At 36.4% G+C, this 22,868-nt stretch overlaps 1 protein-coding gene across 5 annotated transcripts in view; it reads right to left on the reverse strand.

Moving 5' to 3' along the window:
• Celf2 (CUGBP Elav-like family member 2) overlaps positions 1-22,868 on the reverse strand; it is a 799,248-nt gene that overhangs the window by 327,057 nt on the left and 449,323 nt on the right. The gene's annotated exons all lie outside the window — the stretch shown is intronic.

The raw sequence follows: 22,868 nt of genomic DNA on the forward strand, positions 1-22,868 counted from the left end.
CCTGAATGTAGGAACACCAAAGACATTCAATCTTTTTAGCTGCTAGGTTTATATTAGAAACATACCATACTGTTACTAAAGCTGAAAAGAATATGCAGAAAATTTGTGAAGTAAGTATGAAGCTATAATCAAGGTCCAAAATAAATCAATTTCCAGTATATGACACAAGGTAGATGCTCAGTAAAGTTGATAAACACATATGTGAATGTATAGATTGTCTTCTTCCTTGCTGATACTGAGTGGAAGACAGTGTCCAAAGTCACTTTGATTTAAATTTGTCAACCTCAGGGGAGAAGGTTTTTTCCATTTGTTTGTTTTTTGTAGCACTAAGGTTCAGGGACTTTGCACTGAATTACCTCGAAAACACCTTTTATTTTGAGACAAGGTCTTCCTAAATTGGTAAATAGTCTAGGCTGGGCTTGAATTTGCCATTCTCCTGCCTCAGTTTTCCAAAGGAATGGGATTATAGGCCTGTGCAACCACACCCTGCCTGAGGAAGGGTTTTAATCACGCGTAAAGGAGGCAGAGAAAGATGTGAGCCCCAGCAGCACTGAAAGCTCCTGGAATGTGGCGCAATCTTATCTTTCCAGATCTCCCTGTTCCTTCTTACCTTGGGAGGAAAAAACTTCCAAATCCTGAAGGACACAGGTATCACAATCACTACCTGGTATATAAAACTGACAGCTGGCTTCAGATAAAACCTTAGCCATATAAAGAAAGAGTTTGATGGTAAGCCAAGAAACTATAAACCATATTAACATAATTCTTTTTACTTAAGCACTCAATATTACCTCCAAGTCACACTTTGAAAGCAGGGCACAGCTATTCCAGTGACAAACACAAGGTCCCTAAAATCCAGATGGACATTCCTTCCACAAACTATGGAACTTTTTACTCATCTTCAGTATGATCTATTTTCTAGGATGAATGAAGCAAACAGACAAAAAATTAGCAAGAATTATTATAAACTCCTTAAATGATAAAATGTTATATTTGTCAATAAGTAGTTTATAAAAAACAAGTCATGAAGTACTTAGAACTGCTAGAAGCCACTAAATAAACTTAAGAGGTATTATAAAAGGTAATAATGTCAGCTTGCTGTGAATGAAAGCAGATGCCAAAAACTGTTTTAGAGAGTTTGTGTATGTAGAAAAACATCTATCAAGTCAAAATGAAGAAAGTGAAACATTTCTCATTAAAACTGATCACCATAATAGCCTAGTTGATAAAATCCTTAGCTGTGACCTGTGAAATCTGATGACTTAGTAAATAAACAACATGCTCAGAACTGAGCTGACATTTTTGGGCTAAAGTTTTGCCAAGGGCCACTCTTAGGCAGATGAAAAACCCTGAGAAGGTGCACAAGTTAGATATTAACAATAGCTTGGAAAAAAGACCAAGTATGCAATTGCTGTTTTTATTGGAGACACAAATATTGCCTTTCTGCCTGTTCTAATTGGCATATCAGAGAATGATATAACTTGATCATTATCTATGCATCCTAAGAGGGAATGTAGTGTTGAATGTACTTGGGATTCTTTTTCCTTAGAAATTTTAATCCTAGGAAGTCCTGAGAAATAAATAGCACAACATTAGCAAAGGTTGTAGGTGGAGCTGACCATTCTTCTTCTCTGGAAGGTGTGATGTAAGGAGATGCCTGTTATTACATGACAGAAATGAAAGAGCGATCCAGACAACCTTAGAAAGATGGTTGGAAACCTCTGTATATATTAACAGTTCTTACAGAGGTTAGGCAACTCAAATGTTACCTTCCTTTCTATATCACTTTCTGAAATAGTTATTTACTCATTATCTAATCCTGAACCTAAGTCGCTTGAAAGCAGAAACGTTATCCCTACTGTAGAACATGATATAGCACATGATAGACTCTTCATAAACATTTCCTGGGCTTATTTGTTAAGCATCTTTTTGCTAACTTACATAGTCTTGGTGGCTGACAGCTATTTCATACAATTTGGGAAATAACAAGCCTGTTGAGAAGTAGTTATTAAAGCATTAGGCTAGGAAATGAGAGGGACAAGAAGATTAGGAAGGGCCTATTCTTAACTTTGGTGAGTATATACATTCCTAGAGATGGAATGATAAAATTGCTATTTTCATTTTTTAACTTTTACACTTTATATGAACTCTATCAACAGGCAAATAGATAAAGAAAGTGTACTATCAATACATAATGAAATACTACTCAGCCATAAAAAGGATACATTTGAGACATTTGTAGGAAAATGGACATCTAGAAAATATAATGTTGCGTGATCTAGATAAGACATAAATTTAAATACACCTGGTAGTTCTCATTTGAGAAAGGCAAAGTACAAAGAGCATAACAAAGAATGGATAGAAGGAAACAATAGGTCTCTTACAGATTGGAAGAGGTCCAGAAGATAGAGAGTGAGGGGTAAGGAGACAGGAACAGGAAAGAGAAAGAACTAAGATATTCCAGATACAGGAACCTAATAATTCAATGAATGTAAACTTTATTTTATTATTTTCATTTTATTTTTTATCTTTTTGTGACTGGATTTCACTAGGCAGTTCAGGCTGTCCTCAAACTCACTTTATAACCCAGGCTGGCCTCGAATTCACAGTGATCCTCCTGCTTCTGTCTCCAGAGTGCTGGAATTACAGGAGTGAGCCACCATGCCCAACGTAAGTATAAAGTTTATATGTCATAAATAAGACCTAAGAATAATAATGACAACAAGAATGAAAAATGGGGAAAGGGGATTTAGTGGTGGAGGGAGGGTGATGGGAGGGAAAGCAGAAGGGGATTAAAAAGAAACAAGCCATATCATATACCTCTACCTACTTCCCAGGATGAATGAAACATCATGTACTGCAAACATGTACTAATAAAATAAAATCATAATTTAGAAGTCCATATGGGTTCATTTACATGGGTGCATAGAAAATAGTGATAAAATTATATCTAAATTAAACATAAAACTATAAATTTCACACACTACTTTGCATAAATGTGGATTTGGGGATCAAAAAACTGCAGGCAGGCAGCACTGGGCATGGGAGATAAGTAGAGAATACTTTCAGAATCAGGAACAATGGGAGTGTGAAGGGAATTTTTGTGGTATCTTAGCAAAAGCAACTATCCTTGCACAGTGGGAAATCCGAAGTCTGACTAATTTTCACTTCCTTTGTTTTCAGGAACAGGCCTATTTTGTGTACTGAACTCTTTAGTTAGTTGTGCCACAGTCTCCACTGTGGGCTTTATTTCATTTTTCCAGTGAATCTTGTATCTCCCCTCTCACCATACAGAGATCTACAGCATGTGGCATTCTCATTATTTCTAACCTTTGTCTACTCTTAAAAACAAAACAGCAAATGCTACTAATGCCATATATATTCCCTTAAATCCGTTCCTAAAGTCTTGTAGCCTTACATTGTAAACTGCATTAACCTTTATTTTGTTTTACATTGCAGAAATAGACATGCAAAAGTACTTTGACTTCTCTATTCCTATTAAATATGCTAACACTGTTAGGATGCATATGATAAATGTTGCAAGGCATGATAGTTAAAAGAAAGTTCCTGGCAGGTAAATGGAGGACATAGACATAGTGGAGACAAGTTAGAATGTAATCTGGGGCTGAATGAGGAAGAAAATTGCATTTCATGGTAAAGACTAGGAAGTCACCAAAAGTTTTGGGCTTTAGAAAGATAAAATGCTTAAGAATGGAATGTGAACTCTGAATAGGAGGCAGAAAGTGAGGCAGCCACTGTGCTAGGAAGAGGTGATGAGGCCTGTAGGGCAGTTTTTCTATGTATCAGCCACTGTCTGTTTGTTGGACTTGTGCAAGATGCTTAAGAACAAACTAATTCTCAGTGCAATCCAGTAAATTGACGTTATTGCCCAGTGACACCATTACTGTCCATTATTACACCAATGGGGAAATCAAGGACCTTGGAGATTAAGAAAGGCCCAAGATGATAAACCCGGTAAGTTGCCAGAATGGAAGAGATCTGTTTTGGGAAAATTCCCAAGCCAAGCCAAATGGAAACCACGCCCAGTGGAAGACTCTTTGTACCAAGGAGATAAAAGGCAGCATTTAATCTTCATGCCAACAGACTGTTGTGGGATAATTTCACAAAGGCAACAGCCCTGAATTAGGGACAATTTTAATCTATATAGAATTTAGAAGTGGGAAGTACAAAGGAAGTGACAAAATGTTACATGATTGGTTATATATATTGAGTCACACATTGACAGACAGGCTACTCTTGAAACAATAGAAACACTCTAGGAACATGGGGACAGGGCTCTTATAGAATGAACATCGTTAAGGGCATTACCACAGTATAATCCGGAGAGAAGGCCTTTATTGAAGGAACACAATTAAGGGCGTCCTCGAATCAGCCCAGGGTGCTTTAAGGTATAAACAGTTACTCTGACTCAGTACTCATCAGAGGAATGCAGCTGGGCTACAGAAACTGCCAGGGTCAATTGAATTTAGCAGAAACGGAACAGTAACTTGGTCAGAGACCTCTAATTGATCATGAAGTATCTATAAGTTTAGCATCACATAAATGTTTTCCTACATTGTAATTGTGCCCCAACAACCCTAGTTCTTTTTACCATCCCATACTGCCTAGGCAGTAATTGCAAAGGAAGGAAGCAGAGTCAAAGATATCTTATTGGTAGAATCATGACATGGAAAACTAAATGGGTGGAATGAAGAAAATGGCAGTTGAAGCTAACTCTTACGTTTTCAACATGGACAGTTTGGCAAATAATCAGATTGCTGACTGAGAAAGAAACCAAAACGAGAGTAAAATAGGGTAGATGAGGCAGACAACTTATTCCACTGAGAATAAACTGGAGTTTGAGATGCCTGTAGGCAGATCTTCCAAGTACAGGAGACAGTTAGAAACACTGCAGGAGATGAGATCATCCAGGAAGAAATTTGAGGGTGAAAAATGAGGATTGGACCAAGACCAGAACCCTAGGGTGAATCAAAAATTGAGGGGGAGGTAAAGGAAGATGCTCCAGTGAAAATGACAGCTGAACACATCACAAAAGGGTTTAAACCTAGCTGAAGAGAGAAAATATATACACATTAAGTTTGAGTTGCCTTGCTGTAAATTATATCATGAATTATTTGTTTGGATGCTAACTGGAAAAGCAGGGCAGTTCAGAAATCAGTTGGGAACTGGTGCAATAACCCTAACAGGCAGCCTGGTTTTAACAGGAAGCAATCTATTTCTGGGCCTGTATACCTGACGAAAAAGGAGAAGGAAGGGTAGGGGTCAGAGGCAAACCCTCGAAGTTACAGACAGCATCCTTGCTTGCACTGACTCTACCTAAACATGCAGCTACTTGCCCTGACCTCTGAGATAGAGATGAAAGTGTTCAGCTGCCTTTCACCATTTCCTCCAATGCACAACTAAAAAGATAGCAGGGGAAGGGGACTATATCGGGCTTTCAGAATCAGAGAGCAACGGTCCAGAACAAACTCATATGCTTCCAATAGGCTGGCTGGAGCCAGTATTTCCAAAGAGCAAGAGCATAAGTAGTTTTTGAAGGTGACTATGAATTTTGATCAGCAAAGATTCCAAAATTTGTAAGGAATTATAAATTCTGGATTTGGATAACATTTACTTTTTTTTGGCAGGAGGAGTTAACTAAATTTTTAAGGCATCATATGCTTCAAGAAATGTGTTTAATTTACTGAATATCTGCAGACCGAACACATACAGGGAATCAGCACCCAGACTAAACATATTTTGTGTCCACTTTAAATTTTATAAACAATGCATGATTTGATGAATATAAATATGCATGAACTATGATGCATGTGAGTAAAATTCGCTGCAGGAGCAATGGGAGTCAGAAGAACACTTTGTCTGCACTGCTCCTAGTTCTCACTATCTACACTATCCTAATTCATGGCCATCATGCCTCCTAAAGGACACCCGTATTTCTAATCTCTTGCCTCTGATCCTTGTTGGGCATTTCAGCTAGATTCCTGTAACACTGAACTATGGTCTTACCTCCTGCTTAGATTTACAAAAGATTCCCTCAAACTCTTCAGATAGAGGCCAAGCCACGTAATAACAAGCTCACAGACACACGTACATCTACCAGATCCGCCCACATCTCCAATTCATTGCACTTTTTTACATCAGGCACAATAAGCTTTTTGCGCCTTGAACTTCTTCCAGTTCCTTAAAGATAGGATTTTTCTTGCTGCCATTTCCTACTTATGCAAAATTCCAATGGTCACCACCCCTGCACTAGGTTTATTTCTGTGTATCTTCAGAGCTCAGCTTAAATATCAAAGTGCTGACCATAAAAATAGGTGCTTAGAAATACTTCTGGCTGCATATATGATTAAGTTGAGGTTATCAACTCACTAGCAAAGGAAATATAAAGATGCCATAATATTCTCAGTTGAAAAACCCATAATGCACAAACTGAGCTCCCTCCTTTTTGACAAATTATAGCATTAGTTATTTAAAATTGAGTTATACTATGGAGGATGCAAAAGAAACACTAGATATTTGTATTCCTTGCTCTTAAGAAATTGATAATCAAGTCAGACTGACACAATTTATAAGTGAATCAAACAAACAAAAAACCCCAACATAGTATCTATTGCTGTGGGATTTTATGAACCATAAGAGCTCCAAGATAGGAGAGAGATAAGATTTTACTGAAGTAATTTTACTGGAAACTTTCATTGTGAGACAGAACTTCAAAGAGCCTGCAGGGCACGCTGTCATTTGGTTAGGATATGGAGGAATAGTGTGAGGACATCATCTCATGCAGAGGAGACTGGTGTAGATTATGTGGGATACCATGAAAGCAAGCCCAAAAATAATAGATAGTATGGATTGACAAAGATAGAGAAAGAGATATTAGGAAGACTGAGGCCATAGTACCAATCTTGTAAATCAGGCACAATAGGAATTGATAGTGATTCCATGTAACCTCTGCATCAGTAAGTGAGAGACTTCTCCGAATACAAAATCCAGGAAGTAAAAGATCCAGCAGCTAGTAGCGGACAGGTAAAACATAATGTTCCAAACTAAATATAAACAACTCTTGCTGAAGAGAAAAATAATCAGACTTGCGACAGTGGTGGTGCTTTCCTTTTTTTTTTTTTTTAAAGGAAAGCAAACCTCAAAAAAAAAAATCATTAAAAACTTCCTTTTTCCAAATGCTTCATTATCAGTGACAATACTAGTCTGTTCTGCTCTCTAGATTTAAAATGACCAAAACACTTGTATTTGTCAGTTGTGGCTGTCATAACCAAAAACCAAAGACTGGTGGCTTCAACAACAGAAACATCTTTCTCCCTGTTTGGAAGAGGAAAGTCAGGAACAAGGAGTCACTAAGGTGGATCTCTCCTGAGGCTCTTCTCCTTGCCTTGCTCAATGCCTGCAGGTCCCTAGGCTATGTTCCTATGCTTGTAAAGACAGTGGTCCTAGGGGATTAGGCCCCACATGTATGAAATTCCAATTACCTGTCTAAGAGTGGTATCTCTAGTAGCAATCACATTTTGAGGTTTTGGGGATTAGGACTTCAATATATGAATTTTGGGAGGACACAGTTGAGTCCTCAATAAATGCTTATAACATAGCAGGATAAAACGATGACCAAACGATTTAAGAATTACAATGAGAGACTACATGGCTAAGTGGTGTGTTACAAGGTAGTAACTATTAAAGATGTGGAGGATGCAAATGAGGGAAATGCATCTGGGAGCAAGTACTGTAGTAAGCCTTTATTTGTCTTTTGTTTTCTGATGATCTAGGGTTCGAAAGGCACCAGGGTTTATATTTTGGAGGGTGTTGGGGATGAGTCCAGGGTCTTGCACATGCTAACCACACACTACCACTGGGCTACACCCCCAGCTATTCCAGTGATCTTTGAAGAGCATTTCTTTACTCTCACAAGTCTCTGAGGGACAGTTACTGTTTGTGTCGATGGCCATATATAATAGAGAAATTGACAAAAGATGAAAAGCCAGACTTCTCCAAAAAACTCAAGAAAACAAATTCACTGGGAAATAAATCTTCCCTAATTTTCCTTCACATAACTTTGTTTCTGTGTAATCATCTAATTTGATCTGGACAGCTTATCTCCCCCATGATCTACTGATGGCTTTTGTCAGTTACAGGTAGATGTGACACCATATCTGAGACACACTGGGCTCACCTGGGCACCAGAGGTCTCTGCAGCCCATTTTCCTTAGCAGTTGGTTGCCCCAACTAAGACTCTTGTCACATTCCCTTAGTGCATGTGTCTTTGGCTTGTCATTAGAATTGTTCCTTAGGAGACAGCCTGAAGGATGCCAAATTCATTAAGTGTCTTCACTGTAAATTTATAAATCTTTTTATTACAGCAAGCAAACAACATACATAGGCACATGTGTGCACACCCAACTCCACAGATACCCATGTCTCCCACTATATTTTGGAGAACAAAGAAATGATATGCATTTTGTTTGGTGTCAATCATAACTGGAGAATAAAGCTGCTATTTAATGCATTCAAAAGTTACACCTGCCAAACTCAGACTTTCTCTGCCTAAGCTCTGAACTTCAAAAGGAATACTTTATAGGGAAAACACACGCACAAACAAAATGTGCGCACACACACACATGCAACACAGGGGCTTCAAAAAGATGCTGTAAGTACTTGCATGCATTTCATTCACTTTTCTATAAATCAGAGTTGATGCCAGAACACCTGCAAAATCACTGGGGTTATGCAAAGCCACTGAGAATACAACTGTCCCAAACAATAACCAAACCATGTTAACATAAGTCAGAAAGGGTCACTTGGTGCACTGCTGAGCAACTTACTGAATCCTACTTTCTGGCTATAGATGGCTGAAACAAAACTTGTTTGACAATTATTCATCCTGTAAGCTTTGCAAGATCATTTCCTTTTAAATCCTATATATAGCATCTTGATATATATGAAACTTATGAATATAATCTACTGAATTCCCACTGAGCATATAACATTATATTCCTAAAACTTTACTATTAAAGTGTTCCTAATTTAGATGGCATTAACTCAGATTTAGTGATAATTTGGAAAAAGTGTGATTCTTTAAAAAATGACATTTATTGATTTAAAAAGCAATCCATGCTTGCAATATTGCTTGGAAATACTAACAAATATGAAGAAAAGAATTAGCCTTTCTTAAACACAACTAGAAAATAATATTTTTTTAAACTTTTGGCATATTTTCTTTTAGTCATTTGCAAAGCACATAGCTCATCTTTTTGTATAAAATTGAGGTTGTATCCATCATTGATTTTGCAATCCTTTTAATACAAGATGAGGCATTTTTCCTATATGAATAATGACTTTTGAAAAATATGTTTTCTGGAGAAATAAATGAAATATTATTTCATTTCACTAAAATACTGTAATTGATTTAACTATTTCCATAAGGTTAGATATTAAGTGTTTCTAAATTTTTACACACACACACATATACAGTATTGAGTTTTTATTTTTTACACACAGACATATATATATATATATATATATATATCCTAAATATACTATATATATAGAGCATTGAGTTGAACATTTTCAAGCATGAGAGTCATTTCTGTGTATATACTATATAATATATATACTATATATATGTAGTATTGAGTTGAACATTTTCAAACATGAGAGTCATTTCTAATTTTCTTCTGAGAGAAGAGAATACCTTTAGGTTTTAACACAACATGCAATTGTTGACTCTCCATGTATGGGAGTAAATACTGATTGATTGATTGGTTGATTGATTGAATGACTGTGACACTGCAGGTTGAACCCAGGGTCTTCACACTGAGTTACATTCCCTGTCTTTTTAATTTTTAAAATTTTGAGATAGCGTCTTGCTAAAGTTACTAAGTTGCCAAGGCTGGGCTCAAATTTGCAGTCCTTCTGTCTTGGCCTCCCCAAGTGCTGGGGTAACAGGCATGAATTATCATCCCAGATTTTGACTGCGATTACAGTCCTGTAGCACCACATCAAGCTTCCAAAGGTACAGTTATCTAATGTTACATTTACAAATGTGATGGATGAAAACATGTTACTTCATTGCTTCACTTGCATTTCTTCACATACTAGTGAAGATAAATATTTTCCTCAGTATCTACTGTTATTTGTTTCCTTTTAGGGTCAGCATATATACCTCAGCTATAAACTAATAATTTTTAAAATTAAGTTGTAGCTGTTCCACATAAGTTTTTTAATTCTTAAAAAAAAATGGCTTTAAAATTTTTCTGGACCACTAATTCCAGATCCTGAATTTACAAACTTCTATATAGCCAAATATCTCAGTTATTTTTATTCTATACATAAAAGGTTTTATCTGCCCTGATTATCAAAGATTGATATTTACCTTTGTGTTTTGTTGGGTTTATTTTTACTATTGTATTCAAGTAAACTTTATTTTGATGCGAAGGATGAAGTGAGGCTCCACTTCTTTTGAGCTTTCCTTTTTTCCCACAAAGGTAGTTTCATCATTATTGTTTATTATATGAACCTTATCTCATGGGCTTCATGTTAAGATGTGTGTGTGTTTATGCATCAGATTCTATGCCACTGAATCTATCATTTCTCATGTGAATACCTCGTTCTCTTAATTTTGAAAACTTTGTAGTGTTTTATAGTATCCGATATTCCTAATCACTATTCTTTCTTTTCAAAGGGAGCTTAAGCTGAGATTTGGAATTATCTTGTCTATTCAGAAAACATTGTATTATGATTTTGATTGGTGTTTATACTGAATTTTTGGATTTGGGAAAATTCAACAACATGGTACTGGCTTTTGCATCTAGAATAATAGGTTAGCTCTAAATTTACTAAAATCCTAATGTTTTTCTTTTGAGAGAGACTTCATGTTTATTTAAAATAGTTTCCATATCTGACTATTGGTTTAAGGCAAAGTTATTGGTTTGAAAACTTTCTACACTCTTCTTGAATTATCATAGTTATTTTCCATCTTTATGTTTATATTCAACTTGTACAATGATATATTTTTGCTCTTTCCAGTTAGAATATGTCATTTTACTTCTGTCTTCTTGCTATGATCAGACCTCCCAGACATTATTCAATGAGTCATGATTATTTGTAGCCATTTCTTATACAGTGAGTGACTGGGCAGGGAGGTTGTATTTTATTACATACCCAAGTGCTGATTCTGTAGCGCCATGATGCAAAATCCAGCAATACTATTATTCTTTGTTCAGAGTGATTTTACTCTGTTTTGTTTTGTTTAATTTCAGCATACGTGAAGGCATGGACAGCTATTTTGAAGAGAATGAGAGACATTATGACAGCCATTGTTGACTTCCTTCTTGTCTGGTCTCGAAGACCTAAAATGCCTTCATCATCCGGTTCTGTTCAGTCCTATACTATTTTGTTTTGTATGAATTCATTGTATGTGAAGATATGGACAATTATTTGGAAGAAAACAAGAGACAGTATGATAGACAGTAAAGAGCGCCGGTTGTTGGTTGTCTTGCTTTGAAACCTGAATCTCTTACATTGTTATCGTATGATCTTTTTGTTCTGTTTAATTTTACCCTCTTAAAAAAAAAAAAAACAAAAACTCCTTTATATTCCCAGGTTTTTGTGATTCTCTGCTGGGAAAAGGGTTTAATTTTATTGTGTACTCATTGAGTCTTTTTCTTATTACTAAGGTGATTAATTAATTATACTACACTTTAGAAACTAAACATTGTTTTATTCTTCCCAAACCATAATTAGTTGTGGAGTATGATTCTTTTAATACACTCTATCTTTGGTTGTCGCTGCTGACTGATGGGATATTTTAAAGTTATCAACCATTTTACTGCTTGCGTTTTAGAATCAAGAGTTTCCATGGCCTTGCCAATCTTAATTTCTTTCATTAGTACCTTGAGACATGTTTCAAGCAGTAGAATCAAATTGAGATGGCGGGACCAAAATTAAAGATCACTACTGTCAAGTAGTCTGTCCATGGCTGACCTTCAGTAAACTCTCTTGCTGACTTTAACTTCCTCCCATAAAATAAACAATTTATACATTTCTACAGCATTCCCTTAATATTTTCATCAATTATCCCTTAGATTGTGCCTTCTTATTATGTTGCAAAATTCCTCCAGGTCAAGGGACCTTCTTTCCCCTTTTACACACTCCTATACCCATCACATTTGGGCAGGGGGGTGCTTGACCATTTAGAGAGTTTTGTAGACACTATTTATTGATCTTTAGAAAGACGAAGGGAAAAGAAAGGGAATGAGAGAATGAGGAATCTGGGCTTTCAAAGGAGAAGGTCTAACACTTATTTTATATATTACAACAATGGTAAGGACAAAGCTTTAAAGACAGTTTTTGATTCCACAATTCACCAAGGGCACCACATTTCTAGCCTGAACCAGACTCCTCCACATATAACACCAAAATCCTCATAAAAGGAAACTTGTAAAAGATGATTACCAAGCACATACATCAAGACAATGTGTGCTTTGTGATCAATTAAAATGCAAGAATAGTGTGCAGTGGGATGTCTTACAAAAGGGCCTTTCTTCTCAGTACTTTAAAAGAGGCAGATCTATCAAACTTATGATAATGCATTGCCGTGATGATTTAATTGTCAATTACAAATTACTTAAGTATACTTTAATGATCTATATAAAGCCTTATTTTTTTAACCTCTAATAGCTATTAATGGTTGTTAAAGAAAATGAAACCACTTTACTGAAATGTAGCGTAGAGGTCTATTAAGAATAAGTTTTCACAATGATAAAATATTATTGCAAAAATGTGAACTCCTGTACTTCTTAATTTCCCTGAATAGGTCAATCTTTATTCCACCCAAAGTACATTTTTTCAAGTTACCACACAATAACAGTTTAAACATATATATATATATATATTATATACAGAATAAATTTTACCTGATTCCCTGTCAAAAATGCTTCCTCAGAAGTTGGGAAGGGAGTGAGAGCAACTTAATGTTTCATTTCCTCAAGAAGTTGTAGCAGATTTAAAATAGTAGTCATTAGGATAAATTCAGGAGACCATACTCACTGTTATTTCCTTCATCTTTGCCATGGTTTTGGTTTGCTTTTGAAATTATTAGAAGAATAAATTAGAAAAACATCTTGTGCAATGAATAAGGGCAAGCATTTAATCAATGCAAGGCATGGTGTACCTTACTTAACAGATATATCTTCAAAAAGAGGTGCAATTCACATTCATATGTTAAAATAATATTTTAAATATATTGGAAAGTCTTCCTAGTGAAAGAATAAAATATCTTTCAAAAGAGAGGAGTCATTTTATAATGAAATCATACCCTCCTAGCTTATCCCTTTGTAACCTTGACTTCTGTGCAGAGCTTCTTTAAGGGAGGAACACTAAGCCTACCCTGAAGACTGTTGAATATACACAACTGGGATCATCCTTGAAGTGTGCCTTTCCTTATCTTTAGGATGTGCACTGGTTTAATATTTCAGCTCAGATGCTACATGCAAATTGAAATGGAAATCTTTGAGGGTGAGAGAAATCAAAGCCTATATTTATATATCTACAGCATAGGTCATGGGTAGATATTCAATAAATGCAGACTGAATTGAATCCAGTGAAATAAGCATGTTACATATGTGTTTGCTCTTTGCCAAGGGTAATTTTATTTTTAAACACTCCATAAGAAAGTCAACCAAGTACACTGTTAGGTTAGGTTACACTGGGGAAGATGTGACAAGTTAGGTATAAGTTGCTTATGCAATACACTCCCCTAAACACATGTAGCTTCTTTTCTTTTTACTAGAATGTGTATAAACATTGCTATGTGGTAATATGTAGTATTTAAGTAAAAATATTTAAATATAATATTCAAATGTATAATTCTACTTAATATTTTCATCTAGTACAGAGCCATGTGTCTGACTTTACCTTTTGAAAATCTTCAGACCAAAAAATTTCTTAGGTTTTGGATCCTTGGGGATTTTGGACTTTTGGGACAGGAATATTTATCTGTGTATCTAATCTTTTCTTATTACCCTATACTTTCAGCTTTAGTGAGAAGGCAGAAGCTAGACTACGTTTTTTTATGACCTAAGGCATATTCATTTAGACAACTGGAGTATTACATTTTTTTTCACAATCACTTAATTTATTCTCTTTTTTACTAGAGTGTATTAGTTACACGACCTAGTGGGTTTCATTTTGGTGTATTCACATGTGCACACAACACATACCATACTGATCATTCCCCCTTTTTATTACTATATCATTTTTCTGCATCCCAGCCTCCCTCTCCATCTGCTTCCTCTTCTCTAAGCCTCCTTCTGCTTTCGTATCATCTTGCTTTAAAAGAAAACAAAACACCCCTTGATTTCTCATTGGAGAAAAAAAATATAGTATTTGAGTTTCTACATTTGCCTTATTTCACTTAACATGGTAGCCTCTAGTTCTGCCCATTTTCCTGAAAATGGCATGATATTCTTCATCTTTTGGATACATAATAGACCATATTTCTCTTTATCCACTCATCAGTTGACTGGCACCTAGGCGATTTCCAAAAATGTGAAATGCATTGCAATAACATGAGTCTGTGGCTATCTATGTCTTTAGTAAGCTGACTTTATTTCCTTCAAAGTGATATAGATAGATCAGATGATAGTTCTAGTTTTAGCTTTTGAGAATTATCCAATTGTTTCCACAGATTTCACAGCCATTTTGAAGCTAATTAATTTATGAAGCATTTGCCAGTTTTCCCTTTCTAGTTCATAACTACCTCAAATCTGCTATGCTTCTTAAAGCCTCAGTTTTTTCATTTATCAATGAAAAATGATATAATTTTACCTGCCTAATAGGGTAGAGAGGATTAAATAAGAAAATGCATGAAAGGGCTTGGCACAATGCCTGGCACACAGAAATTATCCAATAAAATTTAGCTATTCATATCATTTGATAATATCTCAGTAAAAAAATCACGGTAAACATGTAATAAACTTAGCAGAGTCTTAGAAAGTGGAATAGCACTGGAAAATGTCACTGTTAATGCCTACTTTCTTTAAGTCCCTGAAAACATACTGTGTGCATAGATTTTAGAACATTTAGTCTATTTTTTGTTTATATAACAGGTATTGAAACTCTTATTTTAAAAATATAGAAGACAACCTATGAAGTTCTTATTAACTTGTGCAAATTACTTTAGGTACTGATTCTCCAGCCTTGAATATGTTAGGCATATGCATGGCATTTCTTCTGGCTATTAGTTTTTAGTGCTCTTAAAATACAGCAGCAATAGGGTATTAAGTGTGTGGTAAAATCCTACAAATGTTTTGACAGGTGGGTAGAGTGAGCTCATTCTCCACATGGCTTTTCAACAAATCATATACTTCTCACAACCACACTGATTAAAGAGATCTTTGATCATAGGTAATTTAATAGAAGTTGAGAAAATGAAGTAGAATTCAAGTGAGAAACAAGAAATAAGTGGGCAACACATTCATTTATTCATTATTTATCGGGCGCCTAATCTGTACAGGTGTCCCTACAACACAGCTCCATGCACTGACAACCTTCACTGTAAAAATCTCTGTGTTGACACACACAAATTAATGCTGGATCTTATACCAGGTAATGAGATGCTATTAAAGAAAAAGAGGAAATGAGAGGGAGTGGACATTGGTTCGAGTATTATATATCATTTCATATAAATCGATAAAGCACAGCTTTCTAAGAAGGTGGCATTGGAGCAACTGAAGAGAGAGAGACAGAGAGACAGAGAGAGAGAAATGTGTCAGCCATTAGAGAAACACTTGTATTAGCAGGAAGAGCAAATAAAGAGACTTCTGAGGCAGATTTAGTTGCTATGAAGTTTTGAAAATCAGCAAGAAAGCAAGCCCAGCTGATGCAGAGTGCTGTAAGAAAAGAGGAAGCTGACATGGTGTATGCCTGTAATCTTAGCTCTCTGGAAGGCTGAGGCAGGAGGATCAGAAATTTGAGCCCAGGCTGGCAAAAGAAGTGACTTAGTGAGCTGGGGGCGGGGGCAGGGAAGGAAGGGCTGGGGTGTAGCTCAATAGCTCGGTGTAATAGCCTTGAATTCCACCGCATTACTGAAAACTAAAAGTGGTCAGGGAATGTGGACTTTTTAAAAGACTACTAAAATAGAGATACACCAAAATCCAAGATCCATAAACATCTTAGAAGATAGGGCTCTTCCTTCTAAAATGAGATGAGTACCATCTTGGGAGGGAAAACGGCTTTCTTTAAATAAACATATACATGTGCAAAGGTACAACTCTACAGTTTGGGAGAAAAACTTTATGTGACCAAATAGAGCGTCAGGAGAGTTGGTGGAGAAGGAAGCCAGGCTGGCCACCTGAAAGGGAGGCTCCCCGAGGCTGACTGTTCTTCAGCACTGAAAGGTGTTGCTATTTGTCCTTTTCTCTCATTTCTTCCTTCTGTTTCTCTACATCTTATTAGAAAAAGAAGCAGATAATTTTCAGTTGAATTTTGAGTGTTAACCTCACTTTGTGTTCTTTACCACCTTTTATGTTGCTGCTTCTAGGACTGTCAAAGTCCTTTCTAAAAAGAATGCCTTTCACTTGTTTTTTTAGGCTGGTCTTGAACTCACTTTGTAATCCAGGTTGGCCTTACACTTAAAGCAATCCTCCTGACTCAGCCTCCTGAATGCTGGGATTATAGGCATGCACCACCATGCCTGGTTTTTCACTTCCTTAAAACAAATATGCTAGCAGGAAAGAATCTATTTTTATAAAAAAAGGCACAATAAAAATCAGTACAAGCTACAGTCCTTGCAACTGCAGAGTTTTCCTCTTACCTATCACCATCAACTTTGATTTTCTGTATAGTTGTAGTACGTTGTAATTTGTCAAGTTGTAGTTTAAGTGATCTTGTGTATTTAAGGAACATCAGTCATTATGTAAGCAATTCCCATGGCTCACCGGTCCTTCCATCTTGGCTTTATGAGCCAAGGTTCACTGACCTATGTCTCTTCTTTTCTTTTTATCATTAATTGAGTTCATTGGTACAGTTTAGATATACATAATAATTCTATTCATCATATGGTACTTGGACCAGCACATGATATACCCAGGTTCTAATGTTTTCCCTGTTCCCCTACCCTCCCTTCTGCCTCTGATCACCTTCTTATTTACCTTTTGTTTCCACTTTACCTTTATTGTATCATTTTTTTCTTTTCCCTTCCTTCCTCCCCCTCCGCACTCCCTTGTTTCCCCTTCCCATTTAATGTTTTCCTCCTATTTCATAATATCTCTTATAAATTTTGATCCTAATTTACACTTTCATTTTCTTATACCAGAAAAACGATGTGATATTTACATGTGTGATTTATTTCACTTATGAGTCTGGTTTCTAGGTGCACACCTTTACCTATGAATGTCTCAAGTTTATCTTTCTTCATGGCTGAGTTGTACTCTATCGTATAAAAAAACCACATTTTCTTTATCCATTTGGCCTATGACTTTCAGCTACATGATAACAGCATAGCTAAGACACATGATGGCACTAAGATGACAGAAATGATAACATTAATAGCATAAAAACTGTGGGACTGGAAGGACCCCAAATTCACTTACCCCCTTTCCATACACTCAAGCCACCTTTGTTAACCACTTTCTCTCCTGGAAACTGATACCAAATTTGGGACTAGAGAGTGAGGAAAGAGACTTGCAGGGCAGGAACTGGCTTTGGCACTGGAAGGTGCTAGATTGGTTACAGGGTTTTGGAAATCAAAATCCTAAGCTGGCAATGGGCTACAAGCCCAACATAGAGCTCATTCCTTCCAGGAAGCCAAACTGTACAGATTTCTAAAAAGCCAAATGCCGTGCTTACAGGAAGCTCTTCCTAGCTAATGGATACTTTGTGAATATTCCTTCTATTCATCCGTGATAAAAATAGTTTGGCCACCGGGCTTTTACAACTCTACCTTTCTGTTTCATAACCTTTGCTCTTCTCTGTCATACTCAATTTTGAGGCTTAGGACAAAAATCTTCCAACATAAACAATTAGTAGCTGTTGAGTTGTGCCCATCTCCTGGCCCTTCAGGCAATCACTAGATATGCCTCTAGTGCTCCATTCAGAAGCTACTACAATATTTTGAAAAGTTATGATAGTACTGCAGTTTTAACCCAGGGCCTTCACACTAAGCCATGCCCATTTTATTTTTACTTTTTAAAATTCTTATTTTGCCTTTTTTGTTTTCATTTTAAAAATTTGAGACAGGATCTTACTTAGTTGCTGTGTTGCCCAGTCTAGACTCAAAGTGGTGTCCTCTTGCCTCGGCCTCCCAGAGTGCTGGGTTACAGATGTGCACTTCCACACCTCGCTTCCCAGTTTTTTTTAGTGCATTCTCAGAATGCAAGGAATAGCTTAGGGTTTAAAGCTGACTAACTTCTACTTGCCAATCTCCTATCACCTCTGTCTTGGAAATACACAGTAAAAAAGCTTCAGAGTCATCAGTAAAAACAGATACAGACAAAACTTTTTAACACACCATTTTGAAAAGAAGAAAATCACGTTTAATCAACATTTGATTGTCCCTATATCACTCAAAGCTTACATTATTAGAACTGCAGGAAGGTTATAAAACAGCTAAACTATAACAGAGATGGGTTTTATGTTTTTTTAATCTAAGTATAAGCTAAAAAATTGGATATTCACTTTCTAGACAACTGAACAATGATATAACACCAGTGACTTGGAAAGTCTAGAAATGTTTTGAGAGCGGTTGCTCAGCTTTGATTTTTGAATTACATAATTGCAATGAGACAAATACAGTAATGTCAGAGTAACATTTTTAAAAATTTATTGTCAACTGCAAAAAAGAATCACCTAATGTGAACTATCTTTCTCTGGAAAAAAAATAATAACCCAAAGCAAATGTCCTTATGCATTCCTTAGAATATTAACTTCTATGTAAAGAAAAACATCAGCTACATTTACTGAGCACTTACTTTATTTGGCATTGGCTTTAGCTTTTCACTGGTATTTCATTTATTCCCTACAACCGTCCTACCAGATGCAGACAATTAGTATCCCTGCTTGACAAAGTGACAAAGGAAGATTCTGAGCCCTGAATCGTCATACCTGGCACTCAAGGCCACCTAGCCACAATGCAGTGTAAGCAGAACTGGAACATATTCCAGTGCTAGGGCACATGATAGCGAACTGCCCTGGAGACAATTATATGCCTAGACGAGTCCAGTCAAAAAATGTACAAAAATTTTCCCATTTTTCTTTAAAAAATTTTCAAAGTTTCCCCCCATAATTTTAGAGCAGATGACATTCAGAAAAAAAATGCTTTCTTTCCATTTCTGTGTTTCAGAATATCTAAATTGACTCACTGTTAATCTTTAAAATTTGTGCATTTCACACCAGGAAAGACAGTCTAAGAAGGGAACATTTTATTCCCAACTGACATTCTGGGTTTAAATATCCTTTGCAACAGTTTTGTTTTGAAAGATCTCAGTGGTTGCATATGAACCTGCCAGATGTCAACAATGTGTCTGCCATGTACAATATCCCCCAAAGACTAAAAATACTTCTTACTGATACAGTATTTGGAAATAACCAGCAAACACCATTGGACCTGCTGCATTGCTAAGTGTCTCCGTAAACGCTGGGGAAACAACAGATGTTCTGGGTTCTTACTGTTCCCTTTGAATAACAAAATGACTAGGGGCGCTGATGTCCCCCTTACTTTTCCACATCAGTTCAGGAAAAATCCATGGGTTCTCATTCTCAGACCAACTTCAGGTCCTGGAATCTACCTGTGGCTACTGACAGGTTTCTGCAGTGTTTGCCTGTGGGAAGCTGTCAGGAATTGGTCTAAATCAGGGCAAAGCTACTGACAGAAGGGTATTAACTGGCAGAAACTGTTTTAGGTGTCAGAATTTCTTTCTGGGACACAGATATATAAGCAGAATCTGCACTCAAAAATAAATCACTGATGAGGACAGTAGAAAAGGCTGTAACTAAACTATTCAGGCAGAAGAGTTACCTGGAAATCCTACAGTGATTGATGAGAAATGACACAGGACAGGGGCCAAGAGAGAGAGTTCCACGTTGCAAATGAGTGGCATTTCCAGTTACTTTAAGGAAAGAGGGGAAATTTCAAGAGATCAGATCCCGAAAGCTAAGAGAAAATGACATCAAATATGAAGAAATGTGGAACTGAGAATTACAAGCTTAGTTAAAAAGACGATTATCATCAATACTTTATATCTATAAGCATTTTGCTGTTTCCAAAGCCCTTCGTAGGTTAATTGTGTCACTTAACAGATTAGGAATACTGAGCCCGGAAATAGAACCAGATTGTGAAATTACAGGAAGAAAGGGAAGAAAAAAGGAGCAAAAAAATAACTTTAAGACTCTTTGCTGAAACTAAGGGTATAGGAAAGGAATATGGCAAACTGGCTTAATGTAAAGAGAATCAGAATCACCAAATCTAATGTGAGATGAAATATGTTAATTTTGTGAAGATATATGCAGGCACAAATTCTGTCTACAGCAAAGCTTTGGTTCTGGGAAAAAGTATTTGACTGCAGTGAGAAGACCCACATTCTAGACTTGGCTCAGTAAGTTACCAACTGTGTAAATTTGGCAATGTCATTTAACATATTCAGGCCCCTGATTCTTTATCTGCAAAATAGGAATAATAGGATCTGTCTTTTATGTATGCAAATGCATTTATAGTATTGCTTACCACTTAGGAGCCAAGCTTAAAATGATAATCAGATTCCTCTGAATCAGTCACCTACAAATGTCTCTCTGTATTACAAATGCAAGTCCTAGGATCTCTATGAATTGATGTTGCTCCCATTGTGTAAGTAAGGAAAATTGAAACTGAGTGGTCACTCTTTAAATCTGTCATTAGGAATTAGGTCTTTGAACTGTTGATCTCTGGATCTTTTCTCTAGGGAAAATAAATCATTTAAATATTGTATCCTAAGTCACACAGCTAAAAAGAGGGTGAGAGACAGCATTTGACACCAGGACTATCCAGTTTTAAAGCCTGTGTTCTTTCTGTTATACCCGTGAAAACTAAAAATTGCTGACATTTGCCTTACTGTCTACCTTCTGTGGATTATAAATGACGACCAGTCATTTGTAGATAAATATCAAAACGGTGTACTGCCAATATAAGGAGATAAAATTTTGAGTCAGACATTGTGAAATTGGTATATGCTTTGACTTTATGGGAAAACCAAAAGTTCACCTCTATACATGTAGTGAAAATTAGTTTCAGTTTTGGTTCATGAGAATTTGATGAGGCACAGCCCAATATGTCTTTAAAATGGTATATTCAATTTTGTTAACAGAGTTAAGAAATGGGGCTGGGGAAAATAGCAATGTAGTGAGCATTTCTCTTCCTTTCACTGGTGCTAAATTGCTGCACATAATCACATAGCCAGAGGGGATAGCTTAGTGAATTAAGCTTCAGGTTTGCTACTGTAGGCTGCTTAAAATCTCAAGTTCTAATCCCAGAAGAGTCTGTATGACTCTTCATCTCTTGAGTTTGATCAATTAAATTTCATAGATTTTTTTTATTATGTAAGAATCTCAAATAAGACTTTAGAACCCAAATCCAGTCTATCTTGTGAAGACTCTAAACACCTTGTATGTTTTTGTTTATCTAAGTATTGAATTTCAGGCTTACTGTTTCTAATCCCTTCACCACATTTAGAGAAGAAATCATGTGAAAACTCAAAATTAAGAAGAGAATATTTTGGGGGAATTACGCCCTATATCATTTATACATGTGATCTGCTAATGTTTATGAAGGAATGGGTCCATAAAATAAAGATGAACCCAACATAATTTGACTTCAGCCACTGTTTAGTTAATGACAACCAGATGCTTGGCACGCATCATGAATTATCTATGTAATCCTCACATTTCCCTTGTCAGGTAAATATTTTTATACCCAATTTATACAGAATTTTAAATGTCTTGTTCAGAGTCATTTGAGTGGAGATTTAAATACAGTGTATCTAAAGCAAAGTCTATGATGTTCCATTTATCTATACTGTCCTGGAATTATTGTGTATCTAAATTAGTAAATAAGAATGAAATGTGAAGAAGGCACTCAACAGGGAATTGTAAAGTGAAAACCCAAATCAGGAAGGCAGCAGGATCTGGTGACCCGGAAGAAATCTGGGTGACACTGTTACATTGTTACATCATGACTGTCTTTAAAGAGCTAGTAACTGATCTTCCCACTTACACCATGTCTCATCTGCCTGGTGAGTAGGCAGGCTTTCAGGCGTGGTCTGGAGAAGAGCCCAGTGTGGGCGGGTGTGAGAGCATGATACCCTTTTAAAATGTCACAGGAAAAGTCTTCCACTCAGTGGAGTCTTTGCTCTATTGAAATGGCACGTCATGGAAGCCAGGGACACAGAAGTCATATTCCCATCTGGAAGTATGTTCTTTTATATTCCCCTTTGTTTAACTGTCTTCCTGTGCTTCAATATTCCTTTGCCATAAGGAAATCTTCAACCCTCAGTTCATATCTTTTCATCCGTCACATGCTCATCCCATTGTGACATGCCTGCACTGTGGATGGTTAGAAGTGAAATGATAGGTAAAATCCACCGTATTCCATATTTTCTTGTAAGGGTAATACCATATACTCAGGAACAAGAAACACACCAATAGTGAAGAGCAGAATTGGAAATGATCTTAACAACTTGAGACATGTTGAGTTTACAGTGGCTGAGAAACATTGAGGGAAAGAAAATATCTAGGAGTATGCAGGTGGGCATACTCACATGTGAGTATGCAGGAAAGGGAAGGGCAGGATTGGAGATCTAGGCTGGGTGTCATCAATA

This window comes from Cavia porcellus, unplaced genomic scaffold (genome assembly GCF_034190915.1).
Source record: "Cavia porcellus strain 051 isolate PalLab524CR breed Dunkin Hartley unplaced genomic scaffold, mCavPor4.1 scaffold_13, whole genome shotgun sequence".
NCBI classification, from domain to species: Eukaryota; Metazoa; Chordata; class Mammalia; order Rodentia; family Caviidae; genus Cavia; species Cavia porcellus.